Source organism: Ceratotherium simum, chromosome 7, assembly GCF_057802395.1.
Source record: "Ceratotherium simum simum isolate JZ-2026a chromosome 7, ASM5780239v1, whole genome shotgun sequence".
Lineage (NCBI taxonomy): Eukaryota > Metazoa > Chordata > Mammalia > Perissodactyla > Rhinocerotidae > Ceratotherium > Ceratotherium simum.
Genome location: NC_141906.1, coordinates 22862927 through 22884695, shown reverse-complemented (window position 1 = coordinate 22884695; position 21769 = coordinate 22862927). Strand labels below are relative to the sequence as shown.

General features: G+C 39.3%; 1 non-coding gene across 1 annotated transcript; it reads right to left on the bottom strand.

Annotated features, from left to right (window-relative positions):
* Positions 1–5916: 5916 nt before the first annotated feature.
* On the bottom strand, positions 5917–6022 carry LOC147916578 (U6 spliceosomal RNA). The gene has a single exon (XR_015552829.1). It is a non-coding gene; the product is annotated as a U6 spliceosomal RNA (small nuclear RNA).
* Positions 6023–21769: the final 15747 nt, after the last annotated feature.

The window sequence follows — 21769 nt, the reverse complement described above, 5'->3', positions numbered from 1 at the left end:
TTATTGGTGTCTATGTCTCTCTATTGCTGTGCTCTGAGTCTACAGATGACAGAATCTGCATCTCACCTACCTAAGATTCTCTCCCAGAGGGAGCACATATTCTGTTTACAGTAAGATCTCAGTCAACATTGTATACATTTATGAAGGGGGTAAAGCAATCCCCTGGTCTCAAAATCAGACGCACAAACAAGTTCATTCCACCACACAGCTGCTCCTGTTACTCAAGTCAACCCCCAATACTGAGAAAAGACTTTTGGTTTCATTTCTCAGTCACATCTCAATTCCCAGAAATGTATGGTTTTAACCCAGATGTTTGTTATGTGATTAATGAAAGTTCTTCGTAAGCTGTTTTCTCTAGGCTTCTATCTTTCTTTTCTTCCCTGACAGTTTCCTAGCTTAAGTTCCATTTGACAAATTCTAGTCTTATTCTGAATAAACTGAGGGAAAAGGAATTCACCCAGACCTCTGCAGGAATGCTAGGGAGAGCCATTCACTCAGGGGCCCACCCAGGGCTGGGACTAGACTGATGCAAGAGAGGCAGCTGGAGTGCAAGGGAACTTGAGAGTGATGGAGTGCCTAACCTCTGCTCTCTAGGTGCCTCACTTTGTCACCCTCATACCAGCCCTACTCTCAGCTTTGACTTAAGTCCTGTGGAGTAGCCAATCCATCTGTAATCCATTGATTAAAGAGAGAAGGGCAGCTGAGGTCACTGGGTCTATCTTGCCTGGCATGTCTCCCTGATCCTTTCCTCTAGCTCGCTTCTCTTTGGCTAAGAGAATATATTATTTATGGAACTCTATTAGCCTCTTCTGAAATTTGGTGGGAGATCCTTGCCAACATAGCAAGAGAGGGAGAAGAAGAAGAAAAATCAGATAACCAGGGAGAGACACAGAGGCATCAGATCCTGCCCTCAGTGGGCTTCCCTCCCTTCCTCTCAGAGCAATGTCAGCTGCAGCCAGTAGGGCTTTGCTTGCCAGAGGAGGAATAAAGGGAGAGCCGCCTCCTTTCTCCTGTGAACTCTGAGTTGTTCCTGCTTCTGCTGTCTGATCATACCTCCATCCTACTCATTTAAGAAAAAATTAATTTCTGAGGAAATTATCATGTGGCATTATTCTTGCAGAAGACAGGGAGATGAGAATTTGGGCTTTTTTTTTTGCACTCTTATGCTGGGTCTTTTATTAGTGTCTATGTCTCTCTATTGCTGTGCTCTGAGTCTACAGATGACAGAATCTGCATCTCACCTACCTAAGATTCTCTCCCAGAGGGAGCACATATTCTGTTTACAGTAAGATCTCAGTCAACATTGTATACATTTATGAAGGGGGTAAAGCAATCCCCTGGTCTCAAAATCAGACGCACAAACAAGTTCATTCCACCACACAGCTGCTCCTGTTACTCAAGTCAACCCCCAATACTGAGAAAAGACTTTTGGTTTCATTTCTCAGTCACATCTCAATTCCCAGAAATGTATGGTTTTAACCCAGATGTTTGTTATGTGATTAATGAAAGTTCTTCGTAAGCTGTTTTCTCTAGGCTTCTATCTTTCTTTTCTTCCCTGACAGTTTCCTAGCTTAAGTTCCATTTGACAAATTCTAGTCTTATTCTGAATAAACTGAGGGAAAAGGAATTCACCCAGACCTCTGCAGGAATGCTAGGGAGAGCCATTCACTCAGGGGCCCACCCAGGGCTGGGACTAGACTGATGCAAGAGAGGCAGCTGGAGTGCAAGGGAACTTGAGAGTGATGGAGTGCCTAACCTTTGCTCTCTAGGTGCCTCACTTTGTCACCCTCATACCAGCCCTACTCTCAGCTTTGACTTAAGTCCCGTGGAGTAGCCAATCCATCTGTAATCCATTGATTAAAGAGAGAAGGGCAGCTGAGGTCACTGGGTCTATCTTGCCTGGCATGTCTCCCTGATCCTTTCCTCTAGCTCGCTTCTCTTTGGCTAAGAGAATATATTATTTATGGAACTCTATTAGCCTCTTCTGAAATTTGGTGGGAGATCCTTGCCAATATAGCAAGAGAGGGAGAAGAAGAAGAAAAATCAGATAACCAGGGAGAGACAAGGAGGCATCAGATCCTGCTCTCAGTGGGCTTCCCTCCCTTCCTCTCAGGACAGTGGCAGCTGCAGCCAGTAGGGCTTTGCTTGCCAGAGGAGGAATAAAGGGAGAGCCGCCGCCTTTCTCCTGTGAACTCTGAGTAGTTCCTGCTTCTGCTGTCTGATCATACCTCCATCCTACTCACTTAAGAAAAAATTAATTTCTGAGCAAATTATCATGTGGCATTATTCTTGCAGAAGACAGGGAGATGAGAATTTGGGCTGATTTGTCCAGTTAAGAGATAGCTATTTTCATTAGTCCCCTTAAAGTTTTGTATTTACATGGAAAGTGGACTCAGACTCCTTTCTCACTACCTTCTAACTGTGTGATCTTGGGTCACTCATTTAATCTCTGTTTGTAATTGTATTGATCAAATGAGAGAATTCCAGAGCCTAACCTGAAATACAGGCTCAAAAAATTAATTCCTTCTTTCTCTTCCTCCCATTCAAGTCCTGCTTAAAGCAGTTTACACTGCTTTAGTGTAAACTGCATCTCAGCCTCATGTGGACATGTTGAAACTGATCATGCAAAATACAAGGTGGAATTCAAGGAAGCTTCCACCATCAAGTGAAGGGGATAACCTCCTGTACCTTTCTAGACATTATGACATTTCCTATAAGTGATGGTGTTGAGCATCTAGGATCCAGGATAAATATCCACCAATGGGGATCTGGAAGAGTAAATGTAGAGAATTTATAGTGGATGGGGATTTAGGGTGGCAGCCATTACAGAGGATCCTGAGGGATTTTCAGCACTGCCAGGTAGAGTACAAAGGGCAATCAAATCAGAAGCTTAACTCAGAAGAGTGACCACCATGGAAATGGTAGAGGTGGGCTTAAGGAATGACCTACCAGCAATATGGCAGCAGTTCTGGACTTTGCTGGCCCTGAAGGGGATTCAACTGCTTTCTAGTACGACTGGTGAGTATTGAGAGCATTAGAAAAGCTTTCCAATCACTAAAAGTACCCCTTGGGTTTGGGATCATATTTGAGGAGGAAGCTGATCCAGGATTTTTGTTAGTTTGATTAAGCAGAGACTTGGAGTTGATGTAATTTGGGCTGCCATTTTAGGGGAATATATTTAAACCCTCAAACTGTTTAACCCAGACATATTGTTTACATATAGAATTCAAGCAAACCCTGTTAGTTCTACCACCAAAGTATGTCCTGAATCAGGCCACTTTTGACCATGTACAGCACTAACTCCCATCCTAATCCAAGCTACTATCAACTCTTTTCCCAGATTGTTGCAATAGTCTTCTACTCTTTCCCCTTATTGTCATTGTCATTCTACTCTCCCCTACTCCTCTCTCAGTCTGTTCTCCACACAGCAATCTTTTATATTAAAAGTAGGATGTCACCCCTCTGCTAAGAAATCTCCAAGAGCTTCCCAACTAACTCTTAGCAAAAGTAACAATCCTGACAGTATCCCACAAGGCCCTCTATCATCTTCATCTCTGGTCACTCTCAGCTTGCTTATTCTGCTACAGCTGCACTGGCTTCCTTGATGGTTCTCAGCCACCTCAGGAAACCTCCCACCTTGGGGCTTTTGCTCTTGTTCTCTGTGTTCAAAAAATTCTTTCCCCAGCCACACCCATGGTTCACTCCTCCACTTTCTTAGAATTCTGCTCATTTACCACTCTACATGGAAAAGTCTTCCCTGATGACCCCACATTAAATAACAATCCTGTATGCCCAGCACTCATTATCCCCTTTACTTTGCTATATTTTTTTTCTTCTTAGCACTTGCCACCACACAACATACTATTTACTTGTTTAGTTATTGTCTCTCCCCACTAAAATGTAAGTTTTATGAAAATAAGGACTTTCTTTTTTTCTAACTCTTGAATCCCTACTTTTAGAACAGTAGCTAGAAGATAGTAGGGGCTCAATAAATATTTTTTGAATAATTAAATGAACATATAAAATAGTAATATTTTATTTGTTTTGCCAAAATTGGATCATATTATATACACCTGTTTGTAACTTGATTTTTTACTTAATATGTTTTCACATCTGTCTGTGTAGATATGCAAGGAGTTACCTCATTTTTCTTAATTTCTGTATTAAACTCTGATGAAGAGATAGACCACATTTCTTCTTAGCAACCTCCAAGCAATGGCTGTTTAAATGGTTTCTAAATTTTCCTTTTATTTGCAATTCTATGATGCTGACCTTATATAGTTATCTTGTTTGTATTTATACATTTACTTAGGATAAATTCCAAGAAGTGGAATTGTTAGGTCCTTTATTAAGGCTTTTGACACACATTATGAAATTGCCCTTCTGCATACTAGTTTATATTTCTACCAAGAATATATAAACCTTTCCATTTCCACGTATGCTGGCTAATGTTGGCATTATTATTTATTTTAATCTTTGTCAACTTTGTTTTTATTGTGTTTCATGTTATGCTTATCTGGATATTAATGACATTTAAGATTTATTCATGTATTTATTTACAGTTTGTATTCAGCTGTTTGGATATGCGTTTTAATATGCTGCCCATTTTCCTTTGCTGTGCTTATTTTTTCGTATTCATTTAAAAATTTTGATACACTTTTTACATATTAAGGATGGCAAAATTTTGTCTTTATTATATATTGCACACATTTTCCCCTTTCTGTCATATTTTCAAACTTGATTTTTTTTTGCTTTCTTTTCACTATATAAAAGTTTTAAATTTACGTGAAATCAAATATATCAATATTTTCCTTATTACTGTCTCACTTTGTTTTTACTACAAGGTCCTTCTCACTGAAAGATTACAAAGTACTCCAAATAGTTTTCACTTCTGTGGGATTTTTGTACATTTGGGTTGTTATTTTATATAAGTTTTGTGGTAATGATCTAACAAATATTTTTCTGACTGTTATACTATTGTTTTCCAGCCACATTCATTGAATAGCTATCTTCTCTGTACTTACTTGAAATGCTGCCTTTATCTTTTACCAAATTTCTCTTTCTGGTCTTTTTCATTAATTCTTTTGATATTTCTATTTCTGCTCCAGTAGCATACCATTTTAATTGCTGGTGCTCTATAAATAAGTGTAATATAGCATAAAATGTGGCAATTTTCCCATCATTATTAATTTTTTAATTACTATTTAATGATTTTTTTTCTTGTCTTCTAATCCTTAATGTTATAATTTTTTTGTTTGTGTGTGTGAGGAAGATCAGCCCTGTGCTAACATCTGCCAATCCTCTTCTTTTTTTGCTGAGGAAGACTGTCCCTGGGCTAACATCCGTGCCCATCTTCCTCTACTTTATATGGGATGCCGCCACAGCATGGCTTGCCAAGCAGTGCATCTGTGTGCGCCCAGGATCTGAACCGGCGAACCTCGGGCCGCCAAACTGGCGAAGCCCTGGCCGCCACAGCGGAACGAGCGCATTTAACCGCTTGCGCCACTGGGCCAGCCCCCCTTAATGCTATCATTTTTATCTTGTCTTACTATGATTACTACAATTGTAATTCACTGCAGAACAGAAATGTGATATGGGCATATTTTACTGTCCTTGACTTTAAAGAGAATATTTTTAACATTTCACCATTAAATGTGATGTTGCTGTGTGTTCATGGGAGATGTTCTTTATTAGATTAAACACCTTTCACTGTATTCTCAGTATGTTAATTTTATTATGAATCTGTATAGAATTTTTTTTTTCCATGTTGAACTGTGATTTTTATCACTTGAGTACATAGAAGAATTTATACAACCAGGGCAGAGGCTGTGGATGACTCGTATTTCTGGGGAGGAGGACTTGTTTGGCTTTATAATATTGAGCCAATAGCTGAATATGGCTCTTGATCAGAATCAGAAAAATGTGGAACGCTTCATGAATTTGCATATCATCATCCTTGCACAGCGGCCTTGTTAATCTTCTGTCTATCATTGTAATTTTAGTGTATTTGCTGCCGAAGCAAGCACTGTGTTGAATTTTTATCAAATATTTTTCTGTGTATAACTTTATGTCTTGGCTGGATGGATCAAAATTTTCTTATATCCCTTTTTATCACTCCTAACTTAAAAGTACAAATTCCATTTCTGTTCTTTTAATGTTCATGCTTATATATTTTTTTTGTGTGTGAGGAAGATCAGCCCTGAGTGAACATCTGCGGATCCTCCTCTTGTTGCTGAGGAAGACTGGCCCTGGGCTAACATCCACGCCCATCTTCCTCCACTTTATATGGGACGACGCCACAACATGGCTTGACAAGCGGTGCGTTGGTGCGCGCCCGGGATCTGAACCGGCAAAACCCCCGGCCGCTGCAGAGGAGCACGCGCACCCAACCACTTGCGCCACCAGGCTGCCTGCCATGCTTATATTTTTAAACATAGCTATTTGTTTCACTAAAGACATAAATTAATATTTCCATTCTATTCTTTAATGACACTAGGCCTTATGATATTTTAACTGCAATTTACCTCTCCTATCTTTTTATTTTGTCTGATTTTTTTTTTTAATATCTCCCTGGAGTCAAGGGAAGAGAGAGTTTTTTTTTTTTTTTGAGGAAGATTGGTCCTGGGTTAACATCTCTTGCCAATCTTGCTCTTTCTTCTCCCCAAAGCCCCTGTACGTAGTTGTATATTGTAGTTGTAGATCCTTCTAGTTCTTCTATGTGGGAAGCCACCTCAGCATGGCTTGATGAGCGTTGTGTAGGTCAGTGCCCGGGGTCCAACTCAGCGAACCTGGGCCGCTGAAGCAGAGCGTGCGAACTTAACTGCCATGCCACTAGGCCAGCCCCATATCTGATCTTGTTTTTAATTTTCTACAATAAAATTAATCATTGTCATTTTTAATAGTCAATGCATATATATACTACATATTTAGCAATATGGTTGCTCACCATTGCTTCTTGCATGTCTCTTACATTTCCTTTTTACTGAGGTCTATCCTTAATAGTTCTTTCGGTGAGAGTTGAAAATATTTTATTTTCCCCATCAGATAGACTAGGGTATAGATTTCTGGGTTGATATCTCCCTTACTTCAGTACTTTAAGACATTATTCATTGTCTTTGGCCTTTAGGTTTGCTGATGGGACATCTGCCTTCAGCCTAATTTTCACTATTTGGAGAGAATCTTTCTTTTCTTTTTTGCATATACAGATTTTCTCTGTCTTCAACACGTTGAAAGTTATCCTCTAGTAGCCATACTTCCTGATATTGGGCAAGTTACTTAAACTCTCTGGGGCTCAGTTTCTTCATCTATAAATGGAGATAATGATAGCCTTACTTCATAAATTGTTGCCAATATTAAATTAGTCAAACGTATAGAGAACTTAGAACAATTGTTGGGTGACAGAAAATGCTTAAAAATGTTAGATAGTAAGACTACAATTACTACTACCACTTCCACTACTACTAAAATGTTTCTATGTTATAATTGTTTTTATTTTTCTAATTTACCCCCAGCGTGTTTTTTAATGATTAGAAATTCTGTTTTCGGGCCAGCCCTGTGGCTTAGCGGTTGAGTGTGTGCGCTCTGCTACTGGCGGCCCGGGTTCAGATCCCTGGCGCGCATGGACGTACTGCTTCTCCCGCCATGCTGAGGCCGCGTCCCATGTACAGCAACTAGGGGGATGTGCAACGATGACATACAACTATCTACTGGGGCTTTGGTGGGGGGGGGAGGAGGAGGATTGGCAATAGATGTTAGCTCAGAGCTGGTCTTCCTCAGCAAAAAGAGAAGGATTAGCACGGATGTTAGCTCAGGGCTGATCTTCCTCACAAAAAAAAAAAAAAAAGAAATTCTGTTTTCTTTAATCTTGGAAAATTCTCAGCAATTATCATTTCACTTACTGGCTGGTTTTCATACTCTCTCCCCCTGCCCATTGATTCATTAGTAATATTTTCATTTTACAGTCATGCACTGCATAACAATGGTTTTTTTTTTTTTTTTTAAAGATTTTATTTATTTATTTTTTCCCCCCAAAGCCCCAGTAGATAGTTGTGTGTCATAGCTGCACATCCTTCTAGTTGCTGTATGTGGGACGCGGCCTCAGCATGGCCAGAGAAGCAGCGCGTCGGTGCGAGCCCGGGATCCGAACCAGGGTCGCCAGCAGTGGAGCGCGCTCACTTAACCACCAAGCCACGGGGCCGGCCCCTGCATAACAATGTTTTAGTCAACAAGGGACTGCATATATGACACTGGTCCCATAAAATTATAATGGAGTGAAAATCCCCATCATCTAGTGACCTTGTAGCTGCCATGACATGGTAGCACAACACATTGCTCATGAGTTTGTGGTGATGCTGGTGTAAACAAACCCACTGCACTGCCAGTCATATAAAGTATAGCACATACAATTAAGTACAGTACATAATACTTAATAATGATAATAAATGACTATGTTACTGGTTTATGTTTTTACTACACTATAGTTTATTTTATTTGTTTGATTTTGTTTTTGTTTTTATTTTAGTGAGGAAAATTCACCCTGAGCTAACATCTGTTGGCAATCTTCCTCTTTTCACTTGAGGAAGATTCGCCCTGAGCTAAAATCTGTAGCAGTCTTCCTCTGTTTTGTATGTGTTTGACGCCACAGCGTGACTGACGAGTAATGTGGCTCTGCATCTGGGATCCAAACCCGCAAACCCTGGCCACTGAAGTGGAACATGCCAAATTTAACCACTAGTCCAAGGGGCTAACCCCTATACTATAGTTTTTATCATTATTTTAGAGTGTACTCTTTATATTTACTTTTAAAAAGTTTACTGTAAAACAATATGCCATGGTATGCTGGCAGCAGCCTCATACACCTGGTGTTTACTGCATCTCTTGATTGAATCATTTTCTCTTCTGCTTGATTTAATGCCATAGTGTTTTTTTCATCATGGCCCCTTAGTGAACACAGTCCACTGCTAATGTTGCCAGTAAGAGGCCACATCGAGTGATTGACCTGGAAATGAAATTAAAATTGATTAAGGACAATGAAGGTGGAAAATCCGTGGTGGTTATTGCTCACCAGTTAGGCATGTCCCATTCCACCATAGCTATGATCTTGAAGAACAAGAACAACGTGAGAGAAGCTGTTGATCTGCTTCATTGAAGGCAGTGAGACTCACAAAAATTTGAGAAGGGCCTATGTCAGACATGGAGCAACTTCTAATGACCTGGATTGAAGACCAGGTATCCTTCTCAGCACCATAATAGTCATGGCCAAAGCAAAAGTTTGTTTGCAATGTTGAAAGAAAAGGCAGGACCTGACTATAATGTTGAATCTACTGCTAGCTCTGGGTGATTTAAATGATTCAAGAATTGTTATTCATTACATAATGTGAAAATGAGTAGTGAGTCTGTCAGTGCTGATGTGAAGGCAGCTGAAGAATTTTTGGAAACTCTAGATAAACTGATTTTGGAGGAAAATTACTTCCCAGAGCAAGCATTCAATATCATTGAAACCTCCCTATTCTGGAAATGGATGCCTGAAAGGATTTTCATCCATAAGGAGGCCAAGTCAGTGCCAGGTTTCAAGGATTTTAAGGACATCATAACAGTCTTGCTTGGGGGCAACGTTGCAGGCTACAAATTGAAACCTTTTGTGGTCTGGCACAGTGAAAATCCCAGGGCCTTCAAGTACATCAGTAATCACGCACTGCCAGTGTACTACAACAGCAATAAGAAGTCACGAATGACCCAGCTCCTCTTCCAAGATGCCCTCCTGGATTTCTATGCCAGAGAAATGGAGAAGTACTGTTTGGAGAATAACATACCTTTCAAGATTTTGCATATTGTTAATAATGCTCCCAGACATCCTCCTGTTATTGGTGATGTTCATCCCAATATCCAAGTTGTGCTTTTCCCTCCAGACACCACCTCTTTGATCCAACCATGGAAAGAGGAGTTATAGCAGCTTTTAAAGCCTGTTACCTGAGGAGGACCTTTGCCCAGATTATGTTTGTGACAGAGGAAGATACTGAGAAGACATTTATGCAATTTTGGGAGGATTACATCTATGACTGCATCAAGAACCTTGCTTGGGCTTGGGGTCATGTCACCAAGCAGTGTATGAATGGCATCTGGAAGAAGACACTCAAGCTATTCACCCATGACTTCAAAGGATTTGCCAAGGATGAGGAGGTTGCAAAAATCAACAAGACTGTGGTTGAGATAACAAACAACTTTAACATGGGTGTGGATAAAGATGATATTGAGGAGCCCCTAGAAGAGGTGCCTAAGGAACTGACTAATGATGAGTTGCTGGAACTGGAACAGGAACACATAGCTGAAGAAAAGGAAAAAGAATAGGCAACTGGAGGAGAAAAAAGGAAGACCCCACCAGGAAGATTGACAGTGAAGAGTTTAGCAGAAGCTTTTGCAGACCTCAACAAGCTCCTTAAAAAGTTTGAAAACGTGGACGCCCAACACTGAAAGGTTTTCACTAATAGAGAGGAATTTTCAATGCACAGAGAGGTGCATTATTGTTATGAGAGGTTCGGGGATTCGATCGGAGACTTGAAACTTTCTACTCCAAACAAATGAACTGAAGGTATATTTTATTATATAGAGGATAGTAAAGGCGATAGTCTGCAAACAGAATCGAATAGGTCGAATATTAAGAGGGAAAAACATCAGCTCGACTGGAAAGGGAAAACATTCACATCGACTGAAGGGAAATGACACAAATCAACCGGAAAGAGAAACACCAGGTTGACCGAAAAGAGAACACATCAAATCAATTACTTCACATCAAATCAATTACTCACAACATCCACGCCCCACTGCCAGGAGAGTCCTGTCAATCGACACTGCTGGGCAGGGATCACACGTCCTGGGCAAGGCGTCCCTTCCACAGGTGGAACTCTCACTAGGGCTCAGTTTCCAGCAGTTTTTATACCATCAGTAATTTTCAGAGTAAACAATTACAGAGTTTGCACAGCAAGCATTTAGTGTTTCCATGCACAAATGGTTATCAGTGGCATACATGCACTGAGCCCCCTGGCTAACGTCCCAGCCCAGTAGTTGTGTACGTGCATTGTTCTCTCTGGTTATCGTCCAAGCCCGGCAAAGATGGCCAGTCCGTCCCGTGCTATGACACCCAAAGAGCCTTGAAATGTTACAACTTGCAACTCTCTCCATGGGAGAAAGGCCAGTTCCCGGGAAAAGGCCAGTTCCCACCACATAGAAAGCAGCTTTATATTTCTTTGTGTGCTGGTGGCTATAGGTCAATAGAACGACCAAACATGGCTGTACTTATGTCAAGACAATTATCTGCTTACAAGCAAATATGATGAAAAAAGAAACAAACCAAGCAAACCACCATGGACATATTTCTGAAGAGAGTGACACCTTCTCAAGTAGAGCCTCAGGCAGCTTCCTGAAGAAGACATTGTTATCACAGGAGATGACAGCTCCGTGCATGTTATTGCCCCTGAAGACCTTCCAGTGGGACAAGATGTGGAGATGGAAGACACTGATATTGATGACCCTGAACCCTGACCCTGAACACCTAGGCTAAGGTGTCTGTTTGTGTCTTAGTTTTTAACAAAAAAGTTTAAAAAGTATATAACGATAAAAAATTTAAAAATTGACAAAAGCATGTAGAATAAGGATATAAAAAAAGAAAATATTTTTGTACAGCTGTACAATGTGTTTGTGTTTTAAACGTTATTACCAAAGAGCCAGAATTTAAAAAAATTAAAAAGCTTATAAAGTAAAAAAGTTACAGTAAGCTAAGGTTAATTTATCATCGGAGAAAGAAAAAACGTTTTATAAATTTAGTGCAGCCTAATTGTACAATGTTTATAAAGTCTACAGTAGTGTACAGTAGCCTCCTAGGCCTTCACATGCACTCACCACTCACTCACCAACTCACCCAGAGCGACTTCCATTCCTGCAAGCTCCAGTCACGGTAAGTACCCTTTACAGGTGTGCTATTTTTTATCTTCTATACTGTATTTGTACTGTACTATTTCTATGTTTATATACAAAAATACTTACCATTGTGTTATAACTGCCTATAGCATTCAGCACAGTAACATGCTGTACGGGTTTGTAGCCTAGTAGCAATAGGCTATACCATAAAGCCTAGGTGTGTAGTAGGTTATACCATCTAGGTTTGTGTAAGTACACTCTGTGATATTCACACAATGATGAAATGGCCTAATGACATATCCCTGTTGTAAAGTGATGCATGACTGTATTTTGTTCTTTTTTAAAATCACTTTGCTTTTGTACTCTTTTTGTTTAGTCGTTATTATTAACATTTTTACCTTTATATTTCTAATAAATTTAAGCATATTTGTTTACAATCTATTTTAGACTGTTCTCTTATTTCCAGTAGATGTGTTTTGCCTTTTCATGGTGTAGGCTAATTCTCCCTTCATGGTGGTTCATTTATGTGTGCAGTTTGGAATGTTTCTTCTCAATTTGTGCTCATCTCCAGCTGTGGTTACTTTATTTTACAGATTTTTTTGTTGTTGTTGAGGAAGCTTGGCCCTGAGCTAACATCTGCTGCCAATCTTCCTCTTTTTGCTTGAGGAAGATGGTCCCTGAGCTATCACCTGTGCAAATCTTCCTCTATTTTATATGTGGGACGCCACCATAGCGTGACTTGATGAGCAGTGCGTAGGTCCGCTCCCAGGATCTGAAGTCGCAAACCCCACGCCGCTGAAGCAGAGCGCGCGAACTTAACTACTACGCCACTGGACTGGCCCCTATGTTGTAGATTTTAATCATGAGATTTCTGAGATCCATTGGTTGTAACTATTCTTATACGATGGTTTTGTGTTTTGCGTCTGCCAGAGTCCCAGGGGTTTCAATGTATAGGGACATTTTCTATTTTAGTATATCAGCTTTGAGTTAAACCAACAACAACGTATAGGGACATTTTCTATTTTAGTATATCAGCTTTGAGTTAAACCAACAAGAAGGTAGTTTAAGAACACATATCTGTATGTGGCACAAGCCTGAAGTTTCAGCTCCTGAGAGGTGACCTCATTACCATCCATGGTTCCAGAAAAGCAGAAGGTATCTTCCTTTCTTTGCCATCCCAGGGAGCATTACTTCCTAATACCCTTTAATGTGGGATGAAGGGAACATTCTTGAAGGCACTGGTCTTCATGTAGGGGATCAAATCTAGCTTTCACAATTTGTAGTGGTCTGAGGACCCACCTCCATTCTTATTTTTTTTTTTTTTTTTTTTGTGAGGAGGACCAGCCCTGAGCTAACATCCAATGCCAATCCTCCTCTTTTCTGCTGAGGAAGACTGGCCCTGGGCTAACATCCGTGCCCATCTTCCTCTACTTTATATGGGACGCCGCCACAGCATGGCCTGACAAGCGGTGCATTAGTGCGCGCCCGGGATCCGAACCGGCGAACCCCGGGCCGCCGCAGCGGAGCGCGTGCACCCAACCGCTTGCGCCACCGGGCCGGCCCCCCACCTCCATTCTTATATCAGCATTATGATCTTGGCTCCAGGCTTCTAGTACTTATGTCTCGGGGAAACTCTCATGAGTTATGGAATTAATAACTCATATATCAGTGTCTATTTGATTTTCTTATTCTGTTTCTGGGATTAAGAGTTTCACATTTTTTGCTTTACTGCTCAATTCTGTAGTTTTCTGATATTTTATATGGAATTTCCATTCATTTGATTTGGACAGGGTGGTACCCACATCATCTCCATCCACTTAATCTACTGACTTGTTATAAATTCCCTTAAATATTATTGTTTTAATTAATACAAAAAAAGAGCATCACAATTCAAACCTGTTTACTCACCAACTAACTTAAGAAAAGCTATTACCAATATACTTGATGCACCAGTATATGTACTTGGTCTTCCCTGCCCCTTTCTTCCTCACCCTACTCTCTATTCTGTTGTTTTGATCTATTTGTCCATTTCAGTGACAAAATCACACTGTTTTAATTGCTGTAGATTTATAATAAAATGTTATACATGCTAGGCCAAATCACATCACCTTTTTATTTTTAAAAGTTGCCTTGGTAATTCTAAGCCAGAGTTTTTCATCCTTGACACTGTTGACATTTGGGCCTAGATCATTCTTTATAGCAGGGGGAGGGGCTATCTTGTGTATCCTATGATGTGTAACAGCATTCCTGGCTTCTACCCACTAGAAGTCCGTAGTAACCTCCCTCCCTGGCTCCACCAGTTGTTACAATAAAAAATGTCTCTGGATAGTGTCAAATATCCCCTGGGGGGCAAAATTGCCCCTGGTTGAGAACCACTCTTTTAGGCTTCTCTTTCTCCCACAGACGTTTTAGAAAGAGCTTGTCCAGTATCACAAAAATCTTGTTAGAATTTTGATTGAAATTGAATTGATTTAGTGAATCAATTTGCAGAGAAGTGAACCTCCTTATTTAATAATATGTTATATCTTTCCATTTATTATATTTAACATCTATCAAGAAATTTTATAGCTTTCCCCATAATGGTCATGAATATATTTTTCTAGATCTTTTTCTAGCTACCTTACAGTTTTGATACTATTGTTAAGAATAACTTTTAAAAATAAGTTTTCTATTTTAGGTTGGTTACGAAATGAAATTAATTTTTGTGTATTGCTCTTATATCTAGCAATATTGTTAAACACTTATTAATTCTGCAATTGATGTTTTCTTGAGTTTTCTAGACTCTAGATGTATAGAAAACATATATCTACAAATAAATAAAGCTTTTTTATTCTTCATATACTTAATTTTTTTCTTTTTCTTCTCATTCTCAAATGTTGAGTGCTTAAGTACGGTAATGAGTAGAAGCATCTTTGTTGGCCTGATTTTAAAATAAATATCTATAAAATTTATCAACATGATAACTTTTGTAGGTTTTATTTTAAATTAACTTTACTGAGACGTAATGTAAAAACAATTAAATGCAGATTTTAAGCGTATAGCATAAGTTTTGACAAATGTATGTGCCCATAAATCAAATAATTAAATAAAAAGTAAAATACTTTGATCACTTAAGAAAGTTTTAGAACTTCTGTAATTTTTCTCAGCAAAGTTTTGTAGTTTTTGGTATACAGTTCTTAATTTCTTTTTTGTTTGTTTTTTTGGTGAGGAAGATTGGATCTGAGCTAACATCTGTTGTCAATTTTCCTATTTTTGCTTGAGGAAGAATGACCATGAGCTAACATCTGTGCCAATCTTCCTCTACTTTGTTTATGGGTCGCCACCACAACATGGCTTGATGAGTGCTGTAGGCTTGTACCCGGGGTCCGAACCTGAGAACTCAGGCCGCTGAAGTGGAGCGCACTGAACTTAACCACTACACCACTGGGCTGGCCCCAATATCTTTTGATATATTTATTTCCAAGTATTTTATTATTTTAATTTTATTTAAATAGTAATATTTAAAAATTTTATTTTCCAATTGTTTCTTGCTAGATTATAAACATATAGTTGATTTTTGTGTACTGACTTTGTATCCTTTGACCTTTCTAAATCCAATTATTAATTATGGCATAGGATTTTTTTGGTGGAATTTTTAGGGATTTATTCTGTAGGTAAACATGACATCTGCAAATATATACTGCTTTGCTTCATCATTTCCAATCTATGTAACTTTTATTTCTTCATCTTGCCCTACTGCACTTGCTAGAACTTCCAGAATGATGTTGAACAGCAGTGATGAAAGCAGATATATTTGCCTTGTTACTGATTTTAAGAAAAACATTCAGTGTTTAAACATTACATATTTGGCTGTGGTTTTTTAGTAGATGTCTTTCATCAGATTGAAGAAGTTCACTTTTATTTCTAATGTGTTGAGAATTTTTATCATGAGTAAATGGAATTTTGTCAAAAGTTGAATTTTATCAAAGTTTTTCCACCTATTGAGATGATCAGATGATTTTCTTCATTCTTTTATCAATGTGGTAAATTACATTGTTTGACTTTTTAAGCTCATATGGGCATAATGTATTATACACATTGTTGGATTTGATTTGCGAATATTTTGTTGAAGATTTTTGTGTCTATCTTTATGAGGAATATTGGTCTGTAGTTTTCTTGTACTGCCTTTGCCTGGCTTTGGTATTAGGGTAATGTTGTCCTCACAAAATAAATAGAAGTTTCATCTTCTATTTTCTGACATTGTGTAATTAGAATTATACTTTTTGGTAGAATTTTCCAATGCACTCATCTGGGCATAGGGTTTTCTTTGTTGAAGACTTTTGTACACATATTCAAGAGATGTGTTTGTTTGTAATTTTCTCTTCTTGTGATGTCTTTTTCAGGTTTTGGAATCAGAGCTATGGTGGTCTTGTAAAACAATTTGTGTTGTATTTTCTCCTTGTAGTTTCTGAAAAAGTTTGTGTAAGATTGATATTATTTCCTTCTTAAATGTTTGATAGCATTTACCTGTAAAGCCATCTTGGTCTTGGATTTTCTTCTTGGAGAGCTTTTTAAAAGTACAAATTCATTCTCTTTAATAGACATAGGGCTATCCACATTTCCTATTCCTTTTGGGATTAATTTTAGTAAGTTAGGCAATCTAATGAATTTGTCAATTTATCTTAGGTCAAGGGCATGCCTTGCTGTCCTGCTCGCCCTGACTGCAACCAGTCTTCCCCACAATCCAGCAGCACCTAAAGGGCTAATTCTGGGCACTGCAGAGAGCCAGACCCCACCCAGACCAGTCAGTGCTGCTGCCTTTCCATCTTTCAACATCTTGAACACCACTTCTAAATAGCATTATTTTACAAATGAAGAAAAGACCAGGCACAGAGAGGTTAGATGACTTGTCCTGACCACACAACCAGGATTCAGCTCAGGAAATCCTAATTCCCCACCTGCGCTGTTAATTACTCTCATGTAATATGCGGTCTGGGAATGTACGTTGAATAAATTGGCATAATCAAGGATGTAACCTCTTTTCCCCAAATGATGGAGAAGGAAGTTTGGAAAGAGAGAAAGATGCCTCTGTGAGTTCTGGAGCCAGAGGAAATGGATTTTCCCAGGGTGCTTGTAATGGTTTTCAGCAGAAGTAGATGGCCCTCTTCCCAAAATTTGGTTTCAATGTCAAGACTGATGATGCCAAACACCCCCCAAGATGATGAAAATGTTTATTACTTATATGCTTGAGGTCTCTGCAGAGAGCAGCGAAGGCCTTTCAAACAGTTCTGAAATGGCTTGAGAGAGCAAGGAAAGGAGACTGGCCTGGGCTTTTATCATGGTTGGGGGAGGGGCCGGGATAAGAGTTCTCACAGGTGGGCAGGGGATTGTGTGGTTTGAATCTCCTCCTGGCACCAAAAGATGCAGCACCTGGGGTTTCTCATCAGCTCACCCAGATGAGGACACAACAGGAAGAAGAAAGGGTGAGGCTTAAAAGTCATTAGCAGTGAAACATCAAAAAAAAAATAAAATGGAGTTATACTCCTCATTTCAGTGCTTTATTCCAGTGTCCTTCTCCTTCCCAGCCTAGAGTTAGTGCAGAGCATTAGAAAGAGCACAGACTGTCATGTCTGAGCCTTTAGAGGCCATGTCTTAAAGCACAAATCTGTGAGTGCTGGCAAAAATGAAGCTCATAGTCAGTTCTACTCGCTGGATTTACAAAGCATTCGGAAGGATAAGAAAATTGCAGAGACAAAAGATATATTTGAGTTCGCTTGGCTGCTTGGCATCTCTCTTAGCTTTCTTATGGGGAATGTGTCCAAGGTGGTGAGGATGACTGGCAGTCAGCGCCAGTTGAGGAATTTGCCAGGTATAAAGTGAGCCCAAGAAAGAGTACACCAGGTTATGTATGGTGCTCCACAACCCTTGGCCCCAGCCACTCCCTGAAACAACGTCTTGATAGAGGAAAAACAGTAATTCTGCCACTCAGTAAGCCACATCATCCGGGTTCAAAGATCTGAAATTTTTGCTACATCATACTTCTACAATGTTCCTGGCATCTGCTCTATAGATAATTCAACATCCCCTCACTTGCATTTGAATGGTAGGTCCTAGGAATTATCCTTTCTGTCCATTTTATATCTAGTTCCTTTGGCAAGATGGGCTATGGTTCACCTCTGCCTGAAAGAACTACCTAGATTTTTGCTGTGAAACTTATTAGGGAATTGGATGATGATGAGTTTAGGGTGGAGTTTAGAAATGGGAACCACCTAAGTATTAGAGTTCAGTGAGAAAATTGACTTTCCTCAAGGGCATCTCTTCCCCTCCCACGTCTTTCCTCCAGCCTCTCAGACTAGTCAACTGGAAGAAAGAGAAAGGAGAAGTGAATACTGTAGCCATGTTCTCACTAGAGGCATGAATGATGGTCAGGCTTATAGAAACAAAATTTCACTTCCCCTAAAATCATTCCCTCTGTCTTTTATCATTATCTGGACATTCATTCCATCTCAGCCTCCCATTTGTCTCTGGACCTTCATGCCTAGAACAGGGAGATTCCCTCTTCTCCAAAAGAGTTTATGAGAGAGGCATTTGTTTTCAAATATCTAGTTATCCTATAAAAATGGGTCTGGAGTCTTTCAGGGATGAAGAATTGGGAAACAAATTCTGTTCCAGTTAGCTGCACTTTCTAAAATGATTGTTCCATTTTGCATTCTCGCCAACAGTGTATGTGAATTCCAGTTGCTCCACATCCTTGTTGACACTGGTATTGTCTGTCGTTTGAGTGGGTATGTAGTGGTGTCACATTATGCTTTTAATTTGCATTTTTTGGTTACTAATTACCTTGAACATTTTTTTCATGTGCTTATTGACCTTTTGTATATCTTCTTTTGTGAAATGTCTGTTCAAATCTTCTGCCTGTTCTCTTTTTGTGTTGGTTTCTTATTTTGAGTTTTAAGTGTTCTTTATATATTCGGGATACTTGTCTTTTGTTAGATATATGCCTTGCAAAATTTTCCCCCCTTCTGTGACTTGACATTTTGTTTTATTAACTTACTCTTTCAAAGAGCAAAAGTTTTTAATCTTGATGAAGTTCATTTTACCAATTTGTTCTTTGATAGTTTGTGCTTTGTGTGTCCTGTTTAAGAAAGTCTTACCTAACCCAGTGTCGCAAAGATTTTTTTCCTGTGTTGTCTTCCCCAAATTTAGTAGTTTTAAATCTTAAATTTCATTCTCTGATCCATTTTCTGTTAACCTTTGTTTATGCTCTGAGACAAGGGTCAAGGTTCATTTTTCCCCCATACAAATATCCAATTGTTCTGGCACCATTTCTTAAAAACATTATCTTTCTCCATCTTAATTCAGTAGGTAGCTTTGTCAAAAATTAGCTATATAAGTGTCAGTCTACTTTTAAACTCTATTCTACTATAAAACATTGCAAAGAGAAACTAAAGATCTAAATAAACGAAGAGATATAACACGTTCATGGATTCAAAGACTCAGTGTTTTATTAAACCATAGATTCAATTATCTATAGATTGAATGCAATCCCAATCAAAATCCTAAAAGGCTTTTTTGAAGATATTGGCAAGTGGATTTTAAAATTTACATAGAAAGGCAAAGGACTTAGAATAGCCAAAACAATTAGAAAAAAGAAAATAAAATTAGAGGAATGAAATTACTTGTATTCAAGATTTACTATAAAGCTACAACAATCAAGAATACAATTTTACTTTTAAAGAAAATTTGTAAAGATAGTACAGAGAGTTTCTGTATACGCTTTAGTCAGTTTCCCCTAATATTAACATCTGCCATAACTACAGTACATCTGTCAAACTAAGAGATTAACATTGGTAATTATCATTAACTGAAATCCAGACTTCATTTGAATTTCACCATTTTTTCCACTCATGTCTTTTTCTGTTTCAGGACAGCATTGCATTCAGTTGTCATGTGCCCTTATTTTCCTCTTGTCTATGACAATTTCTCAGTCTGTCTTTGTTTTTCATGCCTTGACTGAGTGGCTTAACTTCAAAGAATAGTATACACATGTGAAAAAGAATGTACTTGAGCTACTTGATAAAATATGGCACATGCGAAAGGGGTGATTAAAGAGAGTTTAATGAAGGGACGACTTACAAAGATATGGTTAAAGGGATGATGAAGCCCCAGGGGCTAGCAACAGCAGGAAGGGAAATTCTGAAACACCTGTCTTTGTAGGAAAGGGTCACTGTTAACCTGAGTCTGCCAAAGAGGGAACCAGAAGGACAAATACTCTGATCCTCCTCACCTCCCTCTTCCCCACTAATCTCCTGCAAGAACCTCCCATTGGCCAAACACAACCTGTAGTCAGAAGGCAAGGAAGCCTGGTTTATTCAAACCACTGAGATTAGCTTCATGGTATACAATGCAAAGTGTAGAAAGTTGAGAGTGATCCTGAAGAGACAAAGGGAAATTATCCAGCAGAATTATGTATCTATTCAAAATCCGACGCAGGATAAAATCAAATATCCTTATGAGGGTCAACAAGGCCTCTATAACATGGTGCCTACCTTCCTGTCTAATTTAATCTCCTATCAGGACCCACATACAACTTGTGCTCTAAGCATATCTGTGGACTTCTACTTCCTCAGAGTCTCTAAGCTCTTCCTGCTGCCTGGATTTTTTACCTTTCCTTGACAGTTTTTATTCTTCTAGATTTGGCTCAGGCTTCATCTTCCTTCTCTTCAAAGCATTTCCTGATGGTTCTCCCAACTTAGGCTAAGCTAAGCCTTACTCTCTCTGTGTCCCCATATCTTTCCTTAATTCCTTCAATGATAGCAAATCCTATAATTTGTTGTAGTCAATAATATTTACTTCTTCTTCTCAAGCAGTCCTTGAATAAAACACGTGTACCCTTGTGTAGGAGGTTTGAAGGATTTCAGGGCTGAGCAAGGAAAAAGACATGATCACAAGATGGCAGTAGCACTTTAGCTTTACTTGAGTGACTGAGAGGTTTGTGTGCAAGATAAGGCCCCCACAGGAGGAGACCATCCACAGGGGGCCAACACTCAGAAGGGAAGAAGGGCAAGGGAACTCCCAGGGGTCAGAGAAGGGCCTACATGTCCAGGTGACATACTCAGCGGTTCAATGGGCAGTCTCTGAATCAGAGAGCTCCAAAGGGCAGCAGCAGCTTGGGGGCTTTATAGCCACGGAGTTTATCTTTCTATGGCTAACAGATATTGGGGTCAGTTTTGCAAGGTGTGCAAAGCAGGCAGGCACTAAATGGCTAAAATATGTTTATTTGGGCTACAGCAAAAACAACTGTCCGTGTAAAATTTTGAGTTTGGCACCAGTGGGCTGTTGAGCTAATGGATCCCAGACTATGGTGGAGAAAAAAACAACTAAGAGGCAATATAAAGAGGCTATCTTTTGCTCATTATATAACAACCAGAGGCCATGACTTACATTGCTCTATATCCACAACATTTAGCAAAATTCCTGCCTCATAGCACGGACTCGATTGATAATCAAGCGAAGGAAGGAAGGAAGGAAGGAATGGAAGAAGGGAGGAAGGAAGAGAAGAAGTCCAATACTCTCTTGGTTCTTAAATTTTCCTTTTTATTTTTCTTTGCTCTATAATTTTGTACTACCTTGAGATGTTGGTTATTTAAAAAAGTGAATTGGACTGGCCCCGTGGCTTAGTGGTTAAGTGCGCGCGCTCCGCTGCTGGTGGCCTGGGTTCAGATCCCGGGCGCACACCGACGCACCGCTTCTCTGGCCATGCTGAGGCGGCGTCCCACATACAGCAACTAGAAGGATGTGCAGCTATGACATACAACTATCCCTTGGGGCTTTGGGGAAAAATAAATAAATAAATAAATAAAATCATTAAAAAAAT